Genomic DNA, 25156 nt, shown 5'->3' with positions numbered 1-25156 from the left:
AGGGGGTGGGTTTAAATAGGCAACGGGGTCCGGTGCAATAATGATTGCAGATCTTCTCTGGCCGATCTACAACCACCGTGTGTCCCACTCATCGTGGCAGGCGGCTGAAGGCGGCTGACAACTAACAGAATCATTACTGCACCGTACCTAGAGCAATGCTCTAGTAGAAATTCTGAAAAAATCTTTTTGGATCGTCTCGATTTGAAAAGACTCCAGCACCAGTGCGCCAAACGCCAAAATATTTGGAAACAATCGTGTATGAAAATCGAGGAGGGCAACTTCGGCTGTGAAAATTTCTCTATACTTTCTTCATTCAAAACTCAAACTCGAAAGTAGGGAGACTGGTGTTGGGTATAAAATAACCCCAGTCGAAGTTCGTAAGAGGACGACCCTCCCAGGGCTCTTCCGGCTTCCGACCTTGTGCGGCATCTTTCTGAACCTCTCCGATCGTCCGAGCTTCCACAATACCATCCGGACTTCACCAATAATGAGCTCCTCCATTCATCTACCGGACTGCTCCAAATGCTCTCCGGGCTTCACTACCAACTGATTTTCTATAGTGATCGACTACTCTCCGAATCTCTTCCAGACTTCTTCCAGCCACGATCGACTTTACTCCGAACTTTTTTTGAACTTCGTCAATGATCGAGCTTCTCCAGCAGTAGGACTTCTACAGTAACCAGACTCCATCCAAGTTTCTACGATGGTCGACCGCCTTTTGAATTTCATCCGAGCTCCTACAAGGGCCGGACTCCGTCCGAACTTCTACAGCGGATGGATTCCAGACGAACATCTACAATGGACGGACTCCATCAGCTGGATCTCTACTCTGAACTTCTATTACAAGCGGACTTCATCTGAACTTCTACAACAAGAAGTCTCCATCCGAGCTTTCATGGCAACCAGTCTTCGTCCAAGCTTCTATAGTAAGTGGCCTCCTTCTGGATTCCTACAAGAATCAGACTCCATCTGAACTTCTACAATAGAATTCAATTCTAGACTCCTCCAGCGGCCAACCTTCTATAGCATTCTCAAGACTCCTCCAGCGGACGAACTTCCACAACGCCTTCCAAACTCCACTATCGATTGACCTTCTACTGGATTCCTCGTGAAACTGATCCTCTCCAGCGGACAACCCTTAGACAAGCTTCTATATCATATAAATTTCAGACGAACTTCTCCAGCAATCGGACTCCTGTCGGACTTCTCCAACAGGCAATTCTCGTCCGAGCTTTTACAGCAAATGACTTCCGTCTACAGCACCAACAGTACCCAACCATAATTAACCATCAGCAACCTCGAAAACATCCGAGCTGCTCTTAGATTGCTGAGACAGAGAGCTATTCCGCTCCACCAGACATCCCAATCGAGCTTCAGCCATCCGACCCGAACTCTCTGGCAAGTCACGACAATGGACACCACTCCACTCTCTGTAACAAACCCCACGTGGCCCCGCCACTCTCCGCCAAGTATCGACAATGGACACCACTCCACTTTCTGTAATAGACTTCACGTGGCCCCACTACTCCACTCTCCATATCAAACTCCACATGGCCCTGAATGGCTCACTACTAGGCAGTTCGGACATCACTGTCAAGCGGTTACGCTCCCCCGTCTATAAAAGAGACCCCCCAGATACGTTCTCCTCTAAGCTCAAAACTCTATCTCAAAACTTTGCCAAAATCCCATTCGAGTGCTCCATTTCTATTGAAGTAGAGTACTGACCTGAGTGTCGGAGGGTCTTGCCGGAACACCCCCAACTCCGATTTAGACTTTCCTTACAAGTCCCGACGGCGGCCGCGTTCCCCTCGACTCTAGCTTCTCCGGCATCGACAGAATTCTACACCAACAATTTGATTTTGTCATCACTATATACATCTTATTTTGAACTCCTGTCATGTAATAAAATTTTTAGGACTATTTGATTCGATATAGAAGGATATATCATTTAGTCTTTAGACCTTAAATTCATGACTAAATGATATACTATTATTAGGATGATAGCTATATTAAGTATAGGTCATTATGTGCCATGTACGTTGGTTGTCCTCTTAACCAAGGAGTGTGGAGATACTGACATGGCATGCAAGTGAGACATAAGAGTACATCTCACTGAACGTGACCTATTGTTCAGCATTCTGCTGTCAAAAGTAGCTCACAAAGGATATGAGTATAAGTGTCCCTCCGATCTGAGATCATTATGGTGACTTGCAAGCGACTCACTGTGCTTTGATATCGAACTATCTAAATTTTTAATTCAGTGATGAAAGATTTTTGGACACTGTCAAGTACTTACAAAGTTAGTGTATGAGTCAAGATAGAATTGACCCCTCTGAATAAGTAGGAGTTAATATATCAGTGTGTTTCAATTCAGTAAAATCTTGATTGGGATAATCTATGTGATGGATTCAAAAAATTAAAATATAATATGGATGATCATATCAGGATTGACAGTTAAACTCTAGATCACCTTGAGTATTTGGGTCAAAGAGATGAATAATATGATAACCAAAAACCAATAGGTTCTTGAATGATGCTTTGCAATCTTTCGATCTATCTAGATATCGGGTATCATTGCTAGATGGTCACTTTAATTGGTATAGAAAGATTATTTTTATACTACTGACTTAGATTTGATCCTATGGAGTCACAGTCAAAAAAAATTTTTGATTGATCATATGGCTGATCGATAATTAAGAATCATTCTAGGATAAAACAGTCAATTCAATTGATGATTAACCCTGTGCAAAAATTATAATAAATAAATTTACTAATTATTGATGAATTATAAAAAGTTTGATTAATAATTAAATTACTAATTAGCTCAATTTGATTGAATATTAAGGTTTGGATCAAATCTAATTGAATTGGATTCAATTTGATTTGACCTGATTAGATTATATGATGACCTAACTGCTAAGGGTGTTCAATTTCTGATTTGATCAGGACCTGAGCTCGATTAATTTTTGATTTGATTAAGATTTAATCGAGGCTATTTGCTATCTAATTAGATTAGTTTCAATGGTCCAATTGAGTCTAACCTAATTCGGTTGGGTTAAGAACCTAATTGGATGAGAAATCAATTTGAATTCAAATTCCTTGCACCTCCTTTCTCTGTCCCCTCTTTTTCTTCATGCAAAAAATTTTTTGTATGAATTTTCTCTTATGCTCAAAAGTTATTTCATACCCACATCTGATCTCTTTTTGAATTAGAAATTGGTTGGTTTAAATTTGAGTTCAAATGGGTTTGAATTTGAAGGAAAACCTAGAGTCCAAATTGAGTTGAACTCTTCTCTTCACGCCACCACCTTTTTTCATGCAAAAAATATTTTTGTGTGAGATTTTTTGCACCATGCTGATGTTGATCAACTACTATCTAAGATTTTAAGAGGATAATAAAATTTAGTTTAAAATTTAATTCAAATTTGATTTGAATTGATGATAAGGATCAACCAATATTTGAACTTGAACCAAAACTACCTAATTCTTATCCTCATCTTTCATGGAATGCCACCATTAAGAAGGGATGAGTTTTGTGCAACAAAAAGAGTGATGTTTGGTGTGAGAAACCTCAAAGTTGGGGCATGAAATTTTGAGAGTGGGTCGGGCTTCCATGCATGAGAAACAAAGGAAGTGATCTTCCTCTTGGGCATGAGGTGTAGGGTGGGTTCTAGGGTTTTAATTCTAGATTTTATGAGAGAAAAAATACAAGAGTTAGTCTTGTCTAATCTCCCACATGATCACCTTCTCATAAAGCTTCATCTTCTGATCTAAAAGAGTCCAAAAGATCAAAAGAAAGGAGCTTGGTCAGCCATCCAATACCTTCAACGTGAGCTAGCACTCTCAAGAAGGACGATCTGATCAGGGCTTTGAGTGGATGATCTGTAGAGACTGGATGATTTGTGTGGCTGCTCAGTATCAGTGAGAGCTTCATACCATACCTATCAATAGTAGAGATCATTGATCCATGATAAGATGATAAGTTCTGAACTCAATCGATGTGATCTAAAGGTCAGATCAGATTCATGACATCAGTGTGATCGATATAATTTTTATTTTATATTAGATTTTATATACAAAATTTTTATATCATAGATTCTTAATGATAGTTTAGATCTGATCTAAAATATGTATAGAAGATTAAAGTATTTAATCTTTTATTTTTTCATGATAAAATTTTTAAAAATACATGCTTTGAACTATCTATTTTCCCTTTAGATGGTATCAGAGCCAGGTTTCTTATGCATATAATATGATATTACATGTATTTAGATCTATAATTTAATTTAGATTAGATCTGATATATGGTATTGAGATCTAAAATTAGTTATAGATCTGATCAAACAAATTGATATAAGGTTGTCCTGATGTAAAATTTATCCCTTACAGTGTAAAAGTTGTCCTAGTTTGTGCTGATCCTTATAAAATTTAATTTTAATTATTTAAATTAGATCTAACAATTAATTTAAAATTTGAGTAGTATATTAATCTGATTGGATAGATCCTCATAGCCATCTAATTATAAGAGAAATCAGGGTTTTACAAATCTATTTACCCATTCGATAGGATTTCATATAACGTGTAGGGGAGCTGTGCAGTCTTTTCCACGATGATGAATAATGAAAAAAATTTTAAAACTTGATTTTAGATCTGAAATAATGTATATTAGATCTAAAATTAAGATTTTGATCATTAAATGATTGATTATAAAAATATTTTATAAAATTAAAAATTATTTTCAAACATCAAATCCGAACCCATGTCAGCCCAAAACTTAATTGAGAATTAAGCATCTAAATTTGAGAATCAAAGATCTAAGGCATTAATTTCATAATTCATGGGTTAATGGGTTAGCTCCAGTTAATGGGTTAGCTCCAGTCAAATCTATTTAACTGGGTTAGACCTAGGGTTAGAAATCATTGATAATGGATCATGTTAGTAATTGATAAAATCTAATTAAAAGTTAATTCTGATTGGATCAATTTCTTCTCTTGATCAATTTCAATAGTTATAGTTGATTAAGTCCATATCTTTGATTAGACCAATATGGACCTTGATCATAGCTCCGTGGTCGAACCTAAGTCTATAAGTTGATCAAATTAAAAATGACTAACCAGTTGGTATCTAAGATAAGTATGGCAGCTTTGATTAGTGGTCATTAATTGGGAGCTATTCACATAAATTGAGTCTATGTCAAGTTAATGGCATATCCCTTATACTGATCTCACTTATTTGGCCAACATGGTGAATCATATTTTGATTTGAACATTTAATATTGAGATTGACCTATGCTAACTAAAAAATCAGTATGACTAATTTAGGTGCCCCTAGTTCAACTTATCTTGAGTCCTCTTCATGACTTGGTGAAGTTAGTAAGAGGAGTTATGACTGGTTGGCTAAACTAGCTTATGCCTAATCTTCTTTAATCTGACTTGGCATAGTCAGTGAGAGGATTAAAATTAACTGATCAAATCTTTTTTTATCTCTTAATTCAACTACTTAAATCTTCTAAAATTATTAGATTCCTAAAAATGAAATAGTTATAGTGATAACTAGATCATAGCCTCCCATTAAGTTGGATGATAATGAGTCCGACAGTTTAGATGATCATTGGAAGTGCCACACACCTGGTGCTCATCTAACTATCAAAATTATCATTCATAATATATTGATTTAGTTGTATTTTTCTGATGATGGTCAGGTTGGCTAAGCCACACTCGAGCCTACTCACTCATTTGGCAGATGCACTAAATTCTGACATGTTAATGATTAGACCTAATTAGAACTTTCAGTGGAGGTGACATAAGCTTGCTGAAGAGTTGTTTGGGACAAAATTAAATGCTAGAAATTATTTAGTGAAATGATTGGTTGAGAACCTACCTATGAGTGCATAAGGGTTGGCCGAGCCACACTCGAATTCGTGTGCAGTCCATGTGGATTCTAGTATCCACTAAGAAATTAGTGTAATTTTTCGAATTAAAGGTAGAGTCTACCAATTCGAATAAAATGGTGAGGGAACCTTTAGACTAAAATCTATATCTTTAGGCTTAATCAATTCATATACTAATTAGGTTTTAGTTTTTCTTTTATAGTTATGGCCACCACCTTGTTGCTCTGATTACTATTAGATAGTGATAAATTGATGGGACCAAATTTTGATAGTTGGTATCAAAAGCTCAAAATAGTCCTAGAGCATGAATAGATCTTGTATGTGTTGACAGATTTTGCATCCGAGGAGCCAGCTTTGAATGTGCATAGTATGATTAAAGACTTATCAGAAGTGGCTCAATGATCGAACTACAGTTTGTTGTATTATACTAACAGCAATGAATGATGAGTTCAGCCATCATTTCGAGAATGCTCAATTGTAGGACATGTTGCAAATATTGAATGAATCTTTTGGCACATCTGACGATGTTGAGAGGTAGAAGACTAGTTATGCGATCTTCAATGCTCGAATGAGGGAAGGAGCGTTACTCACTGATTATGTACTGTACATGATCGAGATGATTGAGTGCTTAAGCAAGCTTGACTTTCTCCTGCATGAGTAGCTAGGGAAGGATGCCATTTTAAACTCTCTGCCCAAATTCTACCTCTCTTTCCTTACTCATTATCGAATGATAAAGCCTACAGTCAACTACCATGATTTACTGGAGTTGCTATAGAACTTTGAGAAGGATCACTAGCTTCACAAGAAGTCGATGAATATTGTAGAAGGGTCATCTTCTAGACATCGACTCTTTCAAGAACAAGAAGAACAAGAAAAGGATGCAAAGTGCTGGGGCACCCAAGCTCAATCAGACCAAAAAATCCAAATCTGGCCAGAGTCAGGCAGAATGCTTCTACTGCAAGAAGCTGGAGCACTAAAAGAGGAACTGTCCTCAGTACATTACCTTTCTGGATCCAAATAGGCCGAGAAAGAAGTTAGTTATTGCTGGACAAGGTAATTATATAATAACACCTTATAATTTCTCAATTTGTGATTCTACTATCTGGGTATTAGATACTGAAAGCCCTTTTAATATTTGTAATTCGTTGCAAGGTCTGAGATCAGTAGGAGACTTGAAGAAGGCGAAAGATTTTTTAATGTTGGAGATAGAAGACCAATTCTAGTTCTAGCGTTAGGGATTATTAAGCTTGTATTCAAGTCAAATGTAATTATTCTTAGTGAATGTCACTTTTGTCCTTCCTTTTTATAGAACATAATTTTTATAAACCTCTTGGCCATATACGGTTATAAAATTTTAATAAAAAAAATAATTTTAATATCATTATGAATGGTGTTACTATGATGAATGGACAACTGAACAATGAAATTTATATTTTATCACAATCTGTTAGTGTAATATACACGTCCAGCAAATATCCTAGAATTAGTGATATCTCCGATATCTACCTTTGGCACTATAGGTTAGGTCATGTTAACAAGAATAGAATAAACAGATTGATACAAGAGGAAATCCTCCAAGTCAGTGATTGTGAATCACTTCCAACTTGTGAGTCCTATCTTCTTGAAAAAATGATCAAGTCATCTTTTACTAAAAAAGATGAGCGAGCCAATGAAGTTTTAGGTCTGATACATACTGATGTATGTGGACCAATGAACACCAGCACCAAAGGTGAATATTATTATTTCATTATGTTTACAGATGATCTATCAAGGTATGGGCATTTCTATTTAATAACACATAAGTCAGAATCATTTGAAATGTTCAAACGATTTCGTAATGAAGTAGAGAAACAAACTAGAAAGAATATTAAAATATTTGGTCTGATCGAGGAGGAGAATACCTCTCCAGTAAGTTTTTGACATACTTAGAAGAGAATAAGATTCTCTCACAATAGATTCCTCCTGAAACACCATAGCATAATGGTGTGTCGAAAAGGAGGAATCGAATCCTATTGGATATGGTTCGATCCATGATGGGCTTTGCAAGTCTGTTGATCTCTTTTTAGGGATATGCACTTGAGTCGGCTTGTTATATTTTAAATAAAATCTTGAGTAAGTCCGTAAGTAAAACACCATATGAGATGTGAACAGAGCATAAGCCAGTACTCTCTTATCTTATAGTTTGGGGATATCCAGCTTATGTCAAATGTTTGAAAACTGACAAGCTTGGATCTAGATCTGATAAATGTCAATTTGTAGGGTACCCAAAAGAGACCAAGGGGCATTACTTCTACTTTGCTGATGAATAGAAGGTGTTCGTTAGTAGTAGGACAGTCTTTCTAGAAAAGAAGTTCCTTAGGGAAGGAACCAATGCTTCAAAAATTGAACTTGATGAAGTTCGATCGGTAGAAGAACCGACACAATCTAGTAGACTCATAGAGTCAGACTTGATTAGATTAAATCTAGAATCTGTTGTAAAAATATCTTTAAGGAGATCTGGTAGAGTACTGCATCAACCAAATGATACTATAGTTTTTTAGTCTGGGATGGTGTTTCAGTTGAACTCGATGAGAACAATGAGGATCCGATCACCTATATGAATGCAGTGCAGAGGTCTGACTCTGATAAGTGACTGAAAGCCATGAAATCCGAAATGAAGTCTATGAAGGTCAATAATGTATAGACATTGGTTGACCCATCTGAAGAGATAAAACTCATAGGGTGTAAGTAGATCTTCAAAAGAAAGAGAGGTACAGACGGAAAGATGGAGACCTATAAAGCCCGTTCGGTTGCCAAAGATTACTATCAATATTATGGTATTGACTATGATGAGATATTTTCTTCTGTGCCAATGCTCAAGTCCATTCGGATCATGCTTGCAATAGCAGCTATTGGGTTTTGGCCACTCAATGAAAAGTAATTTTAAAAAATTTGAAAATCAAACAAGTAATAGCTTTATCAAATAAAACTATCGAGCCGGATCTGAACCCTAGAATCACTTTGTCAATATTGATAAAACAAAAAACAAGCATGCAAAAGAGATAAAATTTTATACTTTTACGAAAATAAAAAAGTGGCATGTTGGTGTTGTCCATGAGACTCCAAGATAGAAGTCCTCCAACAGTGATCCACACAGAAGTTGGCCAAGGTCCTTCCCAACCAGTGCACTGCCATAGCGTTATCTTCTTAAGAGCACTACCGACTTCGAACTTACGTTACGATCGCACCAAAGTTCAGTTGCTTTTGATCTTACCACTAGAACAACACTAAGAAGACACTCTTCAAATATCATACAATCTAGAATTTGATTTTTGACTCCAACACATGAAAAAATCAAACCCTAGGGCACACTAGCAACACTTGCTAAAAATCTCACCACCTTTCTTGCAACTTTTGCCACTCAAATTTCTCTTGCTTTTTTTTCAAATTTTTTATAAATTTTTTTTTATGATTACCACATCCCTCCTCTTTGGTTTCAACCCAAAATCATAGCAAGAAACCAAGTGGGGCATCCCATATAAATAGGGGACCAAGGGACGTCACATGGGATGAAGGGGCGCCAACCTTTGGTGCTCCATCTTCTCATGCAGTGAATAAATTCACCATGTGAATTTTGGTGTATCAGATATTTGTAGCAGAAGAACTATCTCTCTTCTATGTGCCATAAAAAACCCAATCAATTTTAGCATTAAATCATAGGATATCTAGTTTATCTTTTAAGGCAACGCATGATAAATACTTAATTTAAGTCATTTAAAGCAAAAAATCATATTTAATTTATTTTATTTATTAAGAATTTGATGCTTCTTTTTATGTTTTATAGGAAAGATGATCGTTGATATAAAGAGTCCGATTCATAGATCAAAAAGACTCTAGTTTGAAGAAATTTGGACTTAAAATAAAATTAAAATAAAAAAAGGATACATATGGTATTATAGAAAATGAAGATACTATGCAAGAAATCCAAAAGGATATAGACGTCATTGTGAAGAAATAGAAGTTTCTTTTTGGAATACAAAAAGAATGTTCACACGGCAATGTTCCTGGGTGCGCGGGTGAGCGCATGAGCGCGTGGGCACATGGGTGAGCGCAGACGCGGGGTGGATGTGGCGAGCGGGCGCGTGGCAGGCGGGTTCGCGGGGAGTTTTTGTTGGCGGACGAACATATGCTTATTAAAGAAAAAAAATTAATATTTAGAAATATTTTGAGAGGAAAGATTTGTATTTTCTTTATTTATTTGTGATTCTTCCATCTCATCCATCCATCTTTTAGTCTTTAGCATTTCTTTTAGTCTCACATCGAAAAATCATGTAAAACTCCTCCTTTCTAACACCTATAAAGAGATTCTGTACTCCCATTGGAGGGGGAGCCCAGAAATTCTTCTAGAGCCTTGCATAGAGGAATAGAAAGGGACTACTCCATGAGCAGCTAGGCTAGCAGTCTTGGAAGTGGACAAGAAATTTTGTAACAACACAGAGATGGTTTATTGTTCTAAACTTTCTTGTATTTCTTTATATGCAATAAAGATTATGCTTTTTATTTAAATCATCATTAGTTCTTTATTTACTCTCTTTCATATGCTTTTATTTATGCTTTCTTGTTAGATTAATATTAGGAACAACTTTTACTTTCTGGAGATGCACCGTGATCTACGGGTACGGAGCATGCCGAGGAAAGAAGAGTTGTTTACCTAGTACTTTTCGAAGATGCGTCATGATCTACGGGTACGGGGCGTGTCGAGGAAAGATAGGTATTTTTTCTAAGATTAATCATATCTATTTAATTAAAAAAGAGATACAACTCTGCTAGTGTAAATTAATTCAAAACTCCCGAGCTCTTTATTTTCTAATTACATCAATAGTTTATTTTCTAAATCAAAACAATGCTTTTTTCTTTTATTTTGTAATCTCAACTTAGCCCAAGGTCCCTGAGGATATGATCTCGACTCATCCTACCTACATAATGAGTAGAGTTATTTTTGGTGCTATCAACGACTACGCATCAAATTTTGGTGTCGTTGCCGGGGACCTTGGCACGGTTGAATTAAAAAAAAAAAAGCCCTGATATTTTATAACACTTAACTAAAATAGCGTAATCTCAAATATAAAAATTTCTAACTTGATTGGACACCTTGTTTCTTTGCATCTCATCTCCATAATTAATCTTAAGGGCAATAACCCATTAATCAGATAAGGTGAGGATTTGATCACCCTTCCTTGGCCCACAAATCACTCCCTTGCATTTGCATAACCTAGACCTTAATCTAAAATTAATTAGACGTTGACCCCTAAGGATTTCGAGCTCAATAGGATAAGAAAGCTCTAGAGTTGAACCGAGTGCGGATTGGTTAATTGCTCGGTGTCTAAGGCAAGTGGTTAAAGAAAGTGATTTTTAATTGGTTCCATTGACTGACCTGGCCAACTCAGTTGGTGTCTAAGAAAAGCAACAAGCAGGGAACCTCCCACATCTTACGCTTACCTGGCCGAGTCAGTTAGTCAGTCTTGAGCTTGGAGTGCTCAAAGACAGTCTTGGAAGTTAGGAGCTATCTAGATCTAAGTTAACCTTAGGACAGAGAGTCTATGCTTGTTTAAGTTGATTGCAATTAACATCTAAACATTAACTAATTTCTTCCTTTTCATAGATTTAAGATTCTTAGGTTCTTCTCTTTAGATTTTCTTCATTCTTTTCTCAATTTATTATAATATATATATATATTATAAAAAATAAATTTTTTTGTGTTTGCTCTAAAGTGCAATTGTAAGCTGTATGCTTGGCCGTAGATCGTTACGATCAGAAATCTAACCTTTTGATCCAGAAATAGAAAGAACCTTTAGAGCCAACAGACATAAAAATATGGACCGAAATCAGGAGAATGATCCACCCAAGCAATTGAAGGAGTACTTTACTCCTTCCACATATACCTACTCTCCTTGTATTCAAGTGCCCCCTGTGGAGGCCACTCAATATGAAATTAAGTCCAGTATAATCCAAATGTTACCTTCATTTTATGAACTTAGTAATGAGGACCCTTATAAACATCTTGAAGAATTTCTTGAGATATGCTCAACTATCAAAATTCACAACTTCTCCGATGATGCTCTTAGGTTAAAATTATTTCCTTTTTCACTTAAGGACAAAGCCAAATACTGGCTACATACTTTGGATTCCATGACTATATCAACCTGGGACCAGCTGCAAGGAGAGTTTCTCAAGAAATATTTTCTCATAGGAAAAACTAATCAAATAAGAAAAGCCATAACTAGTTTTTCCCAATTAGATGGAGAAATATTTCATGAAACATGGGAGAGATTAAAGGACCTTATTAGAAAATATCCCCACCATGCTGTACCCAAGTGGCAGTTAATCCAATATTTTTATGATGGGCTATCGAAAAGACATCGACAAATGGTCGATGCATCATGCAATGGGACATTCATGCTGAAAAGTGAGGATGAGGCATGACAATTATTTGAAATTTTAAGTGAAAATTCATTACATCATATGTCTGCCTCTATTAGAGATAAATCCATGTTAAACCCAAAGAGAAGTGGAATATATGAAGTAGGAAATGCCATAGATATCCATCATAAGGTAGATGAACTGTCCCAAAAATTAGATCGTCTTATAAATACTGGACAATCCCCGATTTCACCTAACCCAATTCAAGAAGTTTGTGCATTGTGTGCAAGTCCGAACCATTTTGTTAGTGAATGCCCAGTCGCACCTCAATTTCTTGAGTTTGTGCACGAGCAGGTTCAGCAAGCTCAAGTCCAACAAGCTCGCAGACCAGAAAACGATCCATATTTGAGCACTTATAACCCCGGCTGGAGAAACCATCTAATTTTTTTTTGGAGACCACAACCAGTGGTTGGTCCTGCCGCACCTTGACCTCAATATCAGGACCCAACATATAGGCATGGACCATACCATCAATTTCAAAATACTCCTCAACCATCTACTACTGGTCACAGCTCAGCTTTTGAGGAAAAAGTTCTGAAAGTACTAGAATGATTAGAAGTCAACACTCAGATCCTTAACTCCCACACACAATCCATTGCTAAGCTAGAGACCCAAATAGGTCAACTAGCGATTGCATTCAGTAGGAGGGAAGGAGAAAAATTATCTAGCCAACCCGAGAGCAACCCAAGAGGGCAATTTGTGATTGAGAGTTCTAATACCCCAGAAGTTTTTTCTAAACATGCCAAATCAATCATGACTCTGAAAAGTGGGAAGGTCATTGAACACACTAGTAAAACCAATGAGACTGACCCTAAACCTCTAACCGAAGCCAAATCACCCAAGAACAAGGAGGACCTGAAAATAGAGAAGGAACCAACTGCATCGGAATCATCTTACTTGCCTAAAGCCCCATTTTCGGATGCCTTGAAAGCTCCTATTCCTACAGATAAGAAGGGAGGAAAACTCGATGAGATGTTGGAATTGTTTAAGCAAGTCCAAATTAATCTTTTCCTTCTAGATGCAATCAAACAGGTCCCTGCTTATGCCAAATTTTTGAAGGATTTGTGTACCCAAAAATGTAAATCTAGATCACAAATCTCAAAGAAAGTATGCCTCACTGAACAGGCTAGTTTTATCGTCCAGCATGCCACTCCTCCAAAGCTTAAGGACCCAGGAGCCCCCATCATTTTCTGTGTTATAGGAGATTATCACATTGAAAAAGCTCTTCTGGATTTAGGGGCAAGTGTGAATCTTTTACCTAGTTCGGTGTATGAACTTTTTGGATTCAGAGAACTGAAATCCATATCAGTCACACTGCAGTTAGCCGACAGATCAATTAAGGAACCACGTGGAATGCTTGAGGATGTCTTGGTCAAGGTAGATGAGTTTTACTTTCCAATTAATTTTCTGGTTCTCGACATGGAACTAAGTGGCAACCCCAGACAAATTCTCATTATCTTAGGACGACCCTTCCTAGCTACGGCAAATGCATGCATTAATTGTAGGACAGGAGTCATGGATGTATCATTTGGGAATAAGAAATTGAGACTGAATGTGTTTGGTGCTTCCCAAGGACCATCAATGGATAGTTGCTTCGAAGTAGATATACTAGAAGATATTATAGAAGATGTAACACCCACAATTCTAGCACCAGACCCCTTAGGTACTTGCTTGGCTCACTTTGGAGTGTATGACTTTGAGGGATATATGAAAGAAGTTAACACCTTGTTGGATACACCACACGATAAAACCACTCCTCCATGGACAATCAAGTATGAGCCATTGCCCACCTTTTGTTGGTTTTATTGCATATGATGTCTGGCTGAAGACGTTAAACTTAGCACTTTTTGGGAGGCAATCCAAATTTTTTTTATTTTGTTTTAACTGATCTTCATTTTTTTAAGAATAAAAGACTGCTCTGTATGGAAGAGTCTGTCAATAAACTTGATGTCTGACTGAAGACGTAAAACTTAGCGCTTGTTGGGAGGCAACCCAACGATTTCATATTTTTTTTACTTTACTGCAGCTACAGAAATTTAGAACAAGAGCCTATTAATCAATGAAGCTATCTTCAACTTTCGAAGTAAAATTATCCCAGGTGCACTCTCTCCTTTTATTTTCTTTGCTTTCCTACTCTATTGAGGACAATATAGATTAAGTTGGGGGGAAAAAAATTAATCAAATCCTCGAGTATGGTTAAATAATTAGTTTTGTGTATCCAAATTTTATTTTGACTAAGAATCAATTAGGCATCCTAAACAATGAATGATTAACGGTCAAGATAATTTTAGAGATACTGAGGAATAAATTATTAAAAAAACCCAATGAATGGTAGGGTTTTGACTAGATCAAATTTTAGGAGTGATTCTACAACCCTCTTCTTACTGATCTCAATAAAGAATCTGCTTCATGAGAGATTGGGTGGAAAGGTCGAGGTATGCAAAAATTCTTCTTAAAATTTACTTAAAAAAAAAAACATTGGCTTCCTACTGAGTAACCTGGCCCTTTCGCCTAAGTAAGCGTTGTGGTTCACGTAAAAAGGTGGGCAATGTTAAAAAAAAAAAATAGTGGATAATAAGGGGATTAAATTACAAGAAGATAATAAACCTCTCTCACATTAAGTTAGAGGATTTAAAGAGTAAAGTGGGGAGTTGGTGAAAGAAAAGCTCTTGAAATTTTTTTAGTTAATACTCAGCCACTAATTGGGTCAAATTGATAATCCAATAAAGTATCTCTTTAATGGTCTGACCAGGTATCATCTACTTTTTGGGATGCCTAACCTAATTTTTGATTCAAGACCGAGTCGGTACACAATGCTGATATATCTATTTTACTCGAGGACGAGCAAAATTCAAGTTGGGGGGTGTGATAAACACTTAATTTAAGTCATTTAAAGTAGAAAATCATATTTAATTTATTTTATTTATTAAGAATTTGATGCTTCTTTTTATGTTTTACAGAAAAGATGATCACCGATACAAAGAGTCCGATTCATAGATCAAAAAAACTCAAGTTTGAAGAAATTTGGACTTAAAATAAAATTAAAATAAAAAAAAGATGCATACGGTATTATAAAAAATGAAGATACTATGCAAGAAATCCAAAAGGATATAGACGTCATTGTGAAGAAATAAAAGTTTCTTTTTGGAATACAAAAAAAATGTTCATGCGATAGTGTTCCTGGGCGCGCGGGTGAGCGCGTGAGTGCGTGGGCGCGTGGGTGAGTGCGGACGTGGGGCGGATGCGGCGAGCGGGTGCGCGGCAGGTGGGTTCGTGGGGAGTTTTTACTGGCGGACGAACAGATGCTTACTAAAAGAAAAAAATTAATATTTAGAAATATTTTGGGAGGAAAGATTTATATTTTCTTTATTTATTTATGATTCTTCCATCTCATCCATCCATCTTTTAGTCTTTAGCATTTTTTTTAGTCTCACATCGGAAAATCATGTAAAACTCCTCCTTCCTAACATCTATAAAAAGAATTTTGTACTCCCATTGGAGGGAGAGCCCAGAAATTCTTCTAGAGCCTTGCATAGAGGAATAGAAAGGGACTACTCCATGAGCAGCTAGGCTAGTAGTCTCGGAAGTGGAGAAGAAATTTTGTAACGACACAAAGATGGTTTATTGTTCTAAACTTTCTTGTATTTCTTTATATGCAATAAAGATTATGCTTTTTATTTAAATCATCATTAGTTCTTTATTTTCTTTCTTTCATATGCTTTTATTTATGCTTTCTTGTTAGATTAATATTAGGAACAACTTTTACATTCTGGAGATGCACCGTGATCTACGGATATGGGGCGTGCCGAGGAAAGAAGAGTTGTTTACCTAGTACTTTTCGGAGATGCATCGTGATCTATGGGTACGGGGCGTGCCGAGAAAAGATAGGTATTTTTTCTAAGATTAATCGTATTTATTTAATTAAAAAAGAGATACAACTTTGTTAGTGCAAATTAATTCAAAACTCTCGAGCTCTTTATTTCTTAATTACATCAATAGTTTATTTTCTAAATCAAAGCAATGCTTCTTTCTTTTATTTTATAATCTCAACTTAGCCCAAGGTCCCTGAGGATACGATCTCGACTCATCCTACCTATGTAGTGAGTAGAGTTATTTTTGGTGCTATCAACGACTACGCATCAACGCATTTAATTAAGAGCCTTCTTTAAGTCAATTTAGAACTAGTTCAATTTGGATAAGGTTCCAATTTAAATTGATCCAATCCTATTAAGTCAAAGGCAACTAGTCTAGGTTAGCTAAAACACTTTGATTTAAACTAATTTAGAAACTTAGGTTAATACAATGTGCTAGCATATCTAATTAACCCATAAAATTTATATTAAACTCTAATTAGATTAGATCAAGGCTAAATTTCAAAATGTGTGATTCATTGAATTCTAAATCTAGCCAGCAGTGGATCAAGACTTTCGACGTAACCTTAATCCGTTAAGATTAGATCACCCGAAGAGTCCCAATCAACTTGGACTCTTCCAAATTGATTCCAAAATTAAATTTTTTTAATTTTGATAAATTTATAAGTCAAGATTAATATCTAGCAATATGTCATGACTATCCAAAAGATTTAAAATTTTGATAAAAAATTAACAAAATACCCTTCAGTGGCAAGTTATCCTGTAATTCAATCCCTTAGTCAAACAACATCCCAGATGAGCTGTGGGCACAGAATATATCAAATCCAATTACTTATCATTATATATCTCGATCTGAAGGTGATGATTCAGTTGATGATATATTAAAATTTTTTTTCTAATTATCATCATGTTTTGGCCAAAGACTTTCGAATCAACGACCTATGAGATCACATAGGATGTTCTCTCCCCTTATTAGGAGTGACTGATTCCTTATTGATCACTCACAACCTCCATGCACTCTTCACCATATCCAGAATACCCCATACAAGGATCAAAGAATCAAGTTAGAAAGTAGACAAAAATATGGATCCAAGTACATAAGGTACCATGGTGATCTCAGGTCTAGGGATCACTTACATAATTTTCACTAGAGAATCATCAGTTTGTTGTGAATAGAGTCCCAAAGCCAATCATCAGCCTATTGACGGTTGTGCTCATTTTTGTATATGTACATGAATTATGAATTAATAAAAATTATTTTGACATTTTTCATCACAAAATATTTCATCTTCTAATGAACTCCTATGTTGTGGTGAAGTCCTTAGAACTATTTAGACTCGACAAACGAGGATTTATCGTTTAGTCCTTAAATCTGTTCGCGACCAAATGATACGTTGTTACCAAGGACGACAATGTTTATCAAGCATAGGTCGTTGTGTGTCATATAAGTTGGTTGTCCTCTTAACCAATGAGTGTGGAGATACTGGTATGGCATACAGGTGAGATGTAAGGGTACATCTGCACTGAATGTGACCGACTCCGGAGCTATTTTTGCTGTCAAGATTTGCTCTGATGGAATATGGGTATAAATGTCCCTTCGACCTGAGACCACCACGGTGACTTGCAAGCAACTCACTGCACTTAGGCATTGGACTACCTGAATTTCTAATTCAATGACGAAAGGCTGCTGGGTGTAGTCAAGTACTTGACTTGTCTGTGCATGTGTCAAGATGGGATTGACCACTCCAGTTTAGGAGCTGTGTACAGTTGTGTTTCAATTTAGCAAAACCTTGGCCAAAGTGGTCCTTGTGAGGAGTCACAGGACTATTTGAATTGAGCATGATTCAGATGATCTGATCAGGGTTGACAGTTTAACCCTGAGTCATCCTAAACACAGGGGTCAAAAGGATGAATTATACAGTAACCATATTCATGTAGGTTCTGAGTATTGCAATTGCGATACTTCGACCTATCCGGATATCGGGTACCATTGCTAGATGGTCACTTCAATTAGTACAGAAATTGGTTCCTGTGCTACCGACTTAGGTTCGAACCTGTGGGGTCACACACATTAGAGGTTTCTATCTGATCTGATGGCTGATGTAGAATCCTACATATTTGAGACTCAGTGATCGAGAATCAGGATTCTCTGATCATGAGTTCCACACATTATAGGTACCGAGGTCAAGAGTCCCACTGGTTGGGATTTTTCGATCAGGTTTACATATCGATGAATTCTGATGCCTGATTGCCCATTGGATTTAGACTCAGTATTTATGAAAAGTTTAATTAGTGATTTGATCACTAATTAACCTAATTTAATTGAGTAATTATTTTTGAATCAAGTCCAATTGAATTGGATTCAGTTGGGTTTGACCCGATTAGGTTAAGAGTTGATCTAATCGTCGAGATGGTTTGGTCCCTGATTTGATCAGGAATTGAGCTTAGTCAATTCTTGATTTGATTAGGATTTTATTGAGCCTAATTAAGCCTAATTAAGTTGGGTTTAAATTAGTCTAATTGGATCTAACTTATTTGGTTCAATTAGGTTGGTTTAAATAATTAAACCACCTTGACACAATCTTCATGCGCCACCTCACTTCCATTGCACCCATTTGAATTCATAAGAAGAAACTTCTCATGAATTTTTTTCTCATGCCAAGCCCTCTCCACGCCCCACTTTAATGTGCCAAATAAATGGATAAGGATGATTGGTTGGCCATTCAAATTCAAAATAAAGTTTGAATTTGAATGGGCAATCAATCTTTGCACCTTATCCCTTTTTTTACGCCCTATTTATTACATGAGAAAAGGTTTCTCATGAAATCACTCCATGCACAATTTAAGCCATGCCTCACACCTTTAGTGGATAAAGGATGAGTTTGTGTCCATTTGAATTCAAAATTTGATTTGAATTCAAATGTGCAATTACTCATCTTTATCCTTTCTTTTGGATAAGACGTTTGACGTTGTTATAAAAGGAGGAGAAGAGTGGGGCGTGCAAAAAAAAAAATTTTGGAGAAAAATTTTGGGGCATGAGGAGTCTTGTGCGTGAGAAGGAAGTCCATATCCTTCCAAGAGAAAAAGAAAGAAAAGAAAGAAAAGTGGGTGCAAGGTTTTTGGTGAATTTCCTAGAGTTTTAACCTAGGGTTCGGAAAGTGAGAAAGTGAGCTACGAGTGTCGTGAGCCCACAAAATCTTAGGAAGATCTTCAACATCCTCTCAAGCACATCTGTTGATGATTCAGAGCATCTAAAGAATCGACAGACATCGATCGAAGGAGTTCGATCAGCATCCACCGTCAAAAGGGCTCTACAACGAGCTAGCACTCGTGAGGAGTCGATCAGACTGAGAGCTTTGTGTGGATGATCCACAGAGGCTAGACACACTGTGTGGCTGCATCGTGATGATTAGACTCTCTTGACGGTGATCAGATTGCGATGATCTACTACCCACACAAAGGTATTATGTTCTGAACACATTACAGTAAAGTATTTACTGTTCGAATTTGAATTTTAAATTTAAATGAATACATGCTATATATCATATTTAGATCCTAGTGTAGGATAAATTTATGTTAATTAATTAGATTAATTAATTTTTTTTCACTGTAATATTATAATTTTAAAAAAGTTTTAAAATTACCATTTTACCCCTACACTGAATTTTCCCCATAAATAGTATCAGAGCGGGTTCTTAGATATGATATATATATTTGTATACGTAGATTAAGTTGTAATCTAAAAGTTTAAATTTGAAATTTGAAATTCAAAATTTAAAATTTGAATTTTGAAAGTTGTTCGAAATTCAAAATTCAAAAATTTGAAATTCAAAATTTAAAATTTGAAATTTGAAATTTGAAATTTGAAATTCAAAATTCAAAAGTTTAAAATTCAAAATTTGAAATTCAAAAATTTAAAATTTGAAATTTGAAATTTGTTTGAAATTTAAAATTTGAAATTTAAAATTTAAATTTTGAAATTTGAAATTTAAAATTTAAAATTTAAATTTTAAAATTGGTATATTTAGATATACTTGATCCAAGTAGCAAGTAATCGAATTGGGTTGGTTGCTATGGCCGTCCGGTCATAAGAGAAAAGCAGGGTTTAAAGGCCTTCTCCTCCCATTCGATGGGGTCTCCTATGGCGGTAGGGGTGCCACTGCAATTATATCCCATGCAGATGAAGCAGCGAAAGGAATTAATTGTAAAGGTTCAATTGTGAAATTTATCATGAATATGTTAGATTAGATCTAAAGGAATATTCATGATTTATTTTGATTGAGTTATTTTCTGTTATGTAATTAGCAATAGGATTGCTATTTATGAAATGTGCTGATCTATTTGTGAAATGAGTCAACATATTTGGTGAACAGAAAATAAAACCTTTCAAATTTAAAAATTATTTTTGAAATGCCAAACCCTAACCCATCAGCCCAAATACTTAATTAAAAGAATTAAGTGTTGTCTAGTAGGTCTAGAATTGTGAATTAAGACCTAAGACAATTGCATAAACTTGTGGGTCAATGGGTTAGATGGATTAGGTCCATAATTGGGTTAGACCTAAGGTTAGCTTAAAGAAATGGACTAAATTAGAGTAATTGGTCAAATCTAATCAAAAGTTGAATTAGATTAGGTCAAGGATACTCTAGACTCAACTTCAATAGTTGTAGTTGAATGGGTCCATGTCTTTAACTAGACCAAGATGGACTTAATTCATGGCTACACGGTGGAACCCTATTTAATAAGTTGATCAAATTAAAACTAATGAACCGGTTGGTGTCTAAGGTAAGTTTGGCATTTTGACCAGTGGTTTTTAAGCAAGAGCTACTCGCAGTGATTTGATCTCTGACGAGTTAATGGCTTATCCCCACCACTGATCTCACTTACCTGGTCAACCTAGTGAATTAGGTTTTGATTAGATCACTTGGTGATTAGGGCTCACCCATGTCATTAGGTAAATCAGTTTGACTGATTTAGGTGCTCCTAATGCCAGCTTTAATTAAATCCTTTTTTAATCTGACTTGGTGAAGTCAGTGGGAGGATTGAAATTGGCTGGATATTTTTTTCTCATCTATCCTTTAATAAAATCTTCAAAAATTATTAGGTCCCTAAAAATGATTAAGTTATATTGATAACTAAGTCATAGCCTCCCATTAAGTGAGTGATAATGAGTCCATTAGTTTAATAATCATTGGAGGCCCAAAGGCCTGGTGCTCATTGACTAATGAAATTATCATTCATAATATGATAATTTGGTTTGAGTCTTTTTGATGGTGGTCAGGTTGACCGGCCAAAGTCGGGCCTGATCATTTATTGGTCCGATTCACCAAATCAAATCATGTTAATGGTTGGACCTAACCAGATCTTTTCAGTGGAGGCCAAAGCCTTTGATTAGGTTCTGGGGCAAAATCAATTACTAGAAGTTGTTTAGAGAAACAACTGGTTATGAATCTACCCATAGATGCACATGGGTTGACCAACCAAAGTTGGGCTCGTGTGTAGTCTGTGTGGATTCTAGTACCCACTAAGAAATTAAAATAATTCCTCAAATTGGAGGTTGAGGCTACCAGTTCATAAAAATACTGGGAGAAACTTTAGACTAAAGTCCAAGTCTTTAGTATTTATAATTTATGTACTAATAGAGGTCTGGTTTTCCTTTATGCAGCTATGGCCACTACCCTGTCCCTCCGATCATTATTAGATAATGACAAGCTCATGGGATCTAATTTCGATAGCTGGTATCGAAAATTAAAAATCATCCTTGAGCATGAGCGGATCCTTTATGTAGTAATGGATCTGGCACCTGAGGAGCCAGCCCCGAACGTTAGAGGGATGGTCTGAGACACTTATCAGAAGTGGCTTAATGATTGCACCACTGTTCGGTGCATTATGCTGGCGGCAATGAATGATGAGTTCAGCCGTAGGTTCGAGAATGCCCAGCCACAGGAGATGCTTCAAATGTTGAACAACTCCTTTGGCATGCCTGACGATGTTGAAAGGCACAAAACTAGTTGTGCCATTTTCAATACTCGGATGAGGGATGGAGCCTCAGTCACTGATCATGTACTGTACATGATTGAAATGATTGAGTGCCTAACTAAACTGGGCTTTCCCCTGCACGAGCAGCTCGGTAAGGATGCGATCCTTAATTCATTGCCCAAGTCCTTCCTCCCCTTTCTTACTCATTTTCGGATGACAAAGCCTGTAGTGAACTACCACGATTTGTTGGGGTTACTGCAGAACTTTGAGAAGGATCACCAGCTCCATAAGGAGTCGGTGAATGTTGTGGGAGGGTCTTTTTCTGGTCGTCGACACTTTAAGAAAGGGACGAAGAAGAACAAGAAGAAGAAGAATAAGAAGGTGCAGTTGCATGCTGGGGTGTCTGCACAGGGTTAGACCAAGAAGTGCAAGCCCGACCAGAGCCAGGCGGAGTGCTTCTTTTGCAAGAAGCAGGGGCATTGGAAGAGGAACTGTCCTCTATACATTGCTTCCCTGGACCCGAACAGGCCGAAGAAGAAGCAAGGTACTTATATGATAACACCTTGCTACTTTTTCATTTGTGATACTACTGCCTGGGTATTGGATACTGAAAGCCCTTATCATATTTGCAATTCGATGCAGGGTCTGTAGGTCAGTAGGAGATTTGATGAAGGCGAGAGATTCCTGAATGTTGGAGATGGAAGCAAAGTTTCAGTTCTAGCATTAGGAATCATGAACCTTGTAATCAATTCTCGAAACGTAATTCTGAGTGAATGTCACTATTGTCCAAGCTTTTTATTAAATATTATTTCTGTACGCCTTTTGGCCATGAACGGTTATCAATTTTTAATAAAAGGAAACGTTTGCAATATCATTTTGAATGGTGTTACAATATTTGTTGGACAACTTAATAATGGAATTTACTTTCTATCACAATCTGTTAATGTGGTTCAAACCTCCGATAAATGCCCTAGAATAGATAATGTGTCAAAAGTCTACCTTTGGCACTGTAGGCTAGGTCATGTCAATAAGAACAGGATAAACAGGTTGGCTCAAGAAGGAATTCTTGAAGTAGGTGATTGTGAATCACTTCCAACCCGTGAGTCCTGTCTTCTTGGTAAAATAATCAAATCACCTTTTACTGGAAAAGGTGAGCGAGCCAGTGAACTCTTGGGTTTGGTACATTCTGATGTATGTGGACCCATGAGCTCAAGTGCAAGAGGTGGATATTTCTACTTCATAACCTTCACAGACGACCTATCGAGGTATCGGTATGTCTATTTAATGAAGCATAAATTGGAGTCATTTGAAATGTTCAAACTATTCTGAAATGAGGTAGAAAAACAAACTGAAAAGTGTATTAAAACTCTTCGATCTGATCGAAGAGGTGAATATGTTTCCAATGATTTTCTGACATATCTTGGGGAGAAAGGGATTCTCTCTCAGTGGACTCCTCCTGGAACACCACAACATAATGGTGTATCTGAAAGGAGGAATCAGACCTTGTTGGATATGGTTCGATCCATGATGGGATTTGCTGGTCTGTCGATCTTCCTCTAGGGATATGCACTCGAATCGGCTTGTTACCTTCTAAATAGAGTTTTGAGTAAGTCTGTAACCAAAACACCATATGAGATATCGATAGGACGTAAGCCAGTACTCTCACACCTTAGGGTTTGGGGGTGTCCGGCTTATGTTAAACGTTTAATTACGGACAAGCTTGGACCTAGGTCTGACAAGTGTAATTTTATAGGGTACCCAAAAGAGACCAAAGGGTATTACTTCTACCTAGCTGATGAGCAAAAAGTGTTTCTCGGCCTTAAGGCAATCTTTTTGGAAAAGAAGTTCCTTGGTGAAGGGACTGTTGCCTCTAAGGTTGAACTTGACGAAGTTCGACAGGTGGAAAAACTGACACAAGTTGCTGAACCTGAACCGGATTTGATTAGATCAGATCCAGAGCCCATTGTTCAAGCACCCTTAAGGTGATTCGGTAGAGTATCACGTCAATCAGACAGATACTATGGTTTCTTGGTCCGAGACGATGATCCTATCAAACTTGATGAAAACGATGAGGATCCGATCACGTACATGGATGAAATGCAGAGATCCGACTCTGAGAAATGGCTAGAAGCCATGAAATCCGAAATGGTCCAGTAGTAGTATTTCTTATATTGTATGTGGATGATATTCTCTTAATCGGGAATGATATCCCTGCATTACAGGGAATAAAGATTTGGCTGTCGTTACAATTCTCCATGAAGGATCTGGGAGAAGCTTCCTACATCCTAGGGATGAGGATCTATAGGGATAGATCTAAAAGGGTGCTTGGTTTATCTCAGTTCACGTACATTGATACTATGCTAAAGAGGTTCAGCATGGAGAATTCCAAGAAAGGCTATCTTCCGATAGGCCATGGAATTTCTCTCTCGAAAAGGGATTGTCTGACAACACCTCAAGAGAGAGAGCGTATGGGTAGGATTCTATATACTTAGGTAGTGGGATCTATCATGTACGCCATGACATGTACACGATCAGATGTGGCATACTCACTAGGGGTAGTGAGTAGATACCAATCTGATCCAGGGGCGAATCACTGGAAGGTTGTTAAAACCATCCTGAAGTATTTAAGAAATACTAAGGACCAGTGGCTTGTTTATGGTGAATCAGACTTGAGACTTATAGGATTTATAGACTCTAGTTTCCAGTCTGATCTCGATGACAACAAAAGTGTGTTGGAATTTATTTTTACCCTTAATGGTGGGGCTATCTACTGAAAAAGTTTCAAGCAGCACACAGTGGCTGATTCAGTTTGCGAGGTGGAGTATGTCGCTGCATCAGATGCTGCCAAAGAAGCGGTGTGGCTGAGGAAATTCATCACCGAGCTCAGAGTAGCACCCTCCCTTGCTGGTCCAGTTCTGCTCTACTGTGACAGCTCTGGAGCCATTGCTCAGGTGAA

At 37.0% G+C, this 25156-nt stretch overlaps 1 non-coding gene across 1 annotated transcript; it reads right to left on the bottom strand.

The window, feature by feature from the left end:
* Positions 1 to 12130: 12130 nt before the first annotated feature.
* On the bottom strand, positions 12131 to 12236 carry LOC140858993 (small nucleolar RNA R71). The gene has a single exon (XR_012142394.1). It is a non-coding gene; the product is annotated as a small nucleolar RNA R71 (small nucleolar RNA).
* Positions 12237 to 25156: the final 12920 nt, after the last annotated feature.

This window comes from Elaeis guineensis, chromosome 6 (assembly GCF_000442705.2).
Source record: "Elaeis guineensis isolate ETL-2024a chromosome 6, EG11, whole genome shotgun sequence".
Classification (NCBI taxonomy): Eukaryota; Viridiplantae; Streptophyta; class Magnoliopsida; order Arecales; family Arecaceae; genus Elaeis; species Elaeis guineensis.
The sequence above is the reverse complement of the archived record's forward strand: the minus strand, read 5'-3'. Positions and strand labels throughout refer to the sequence as shown.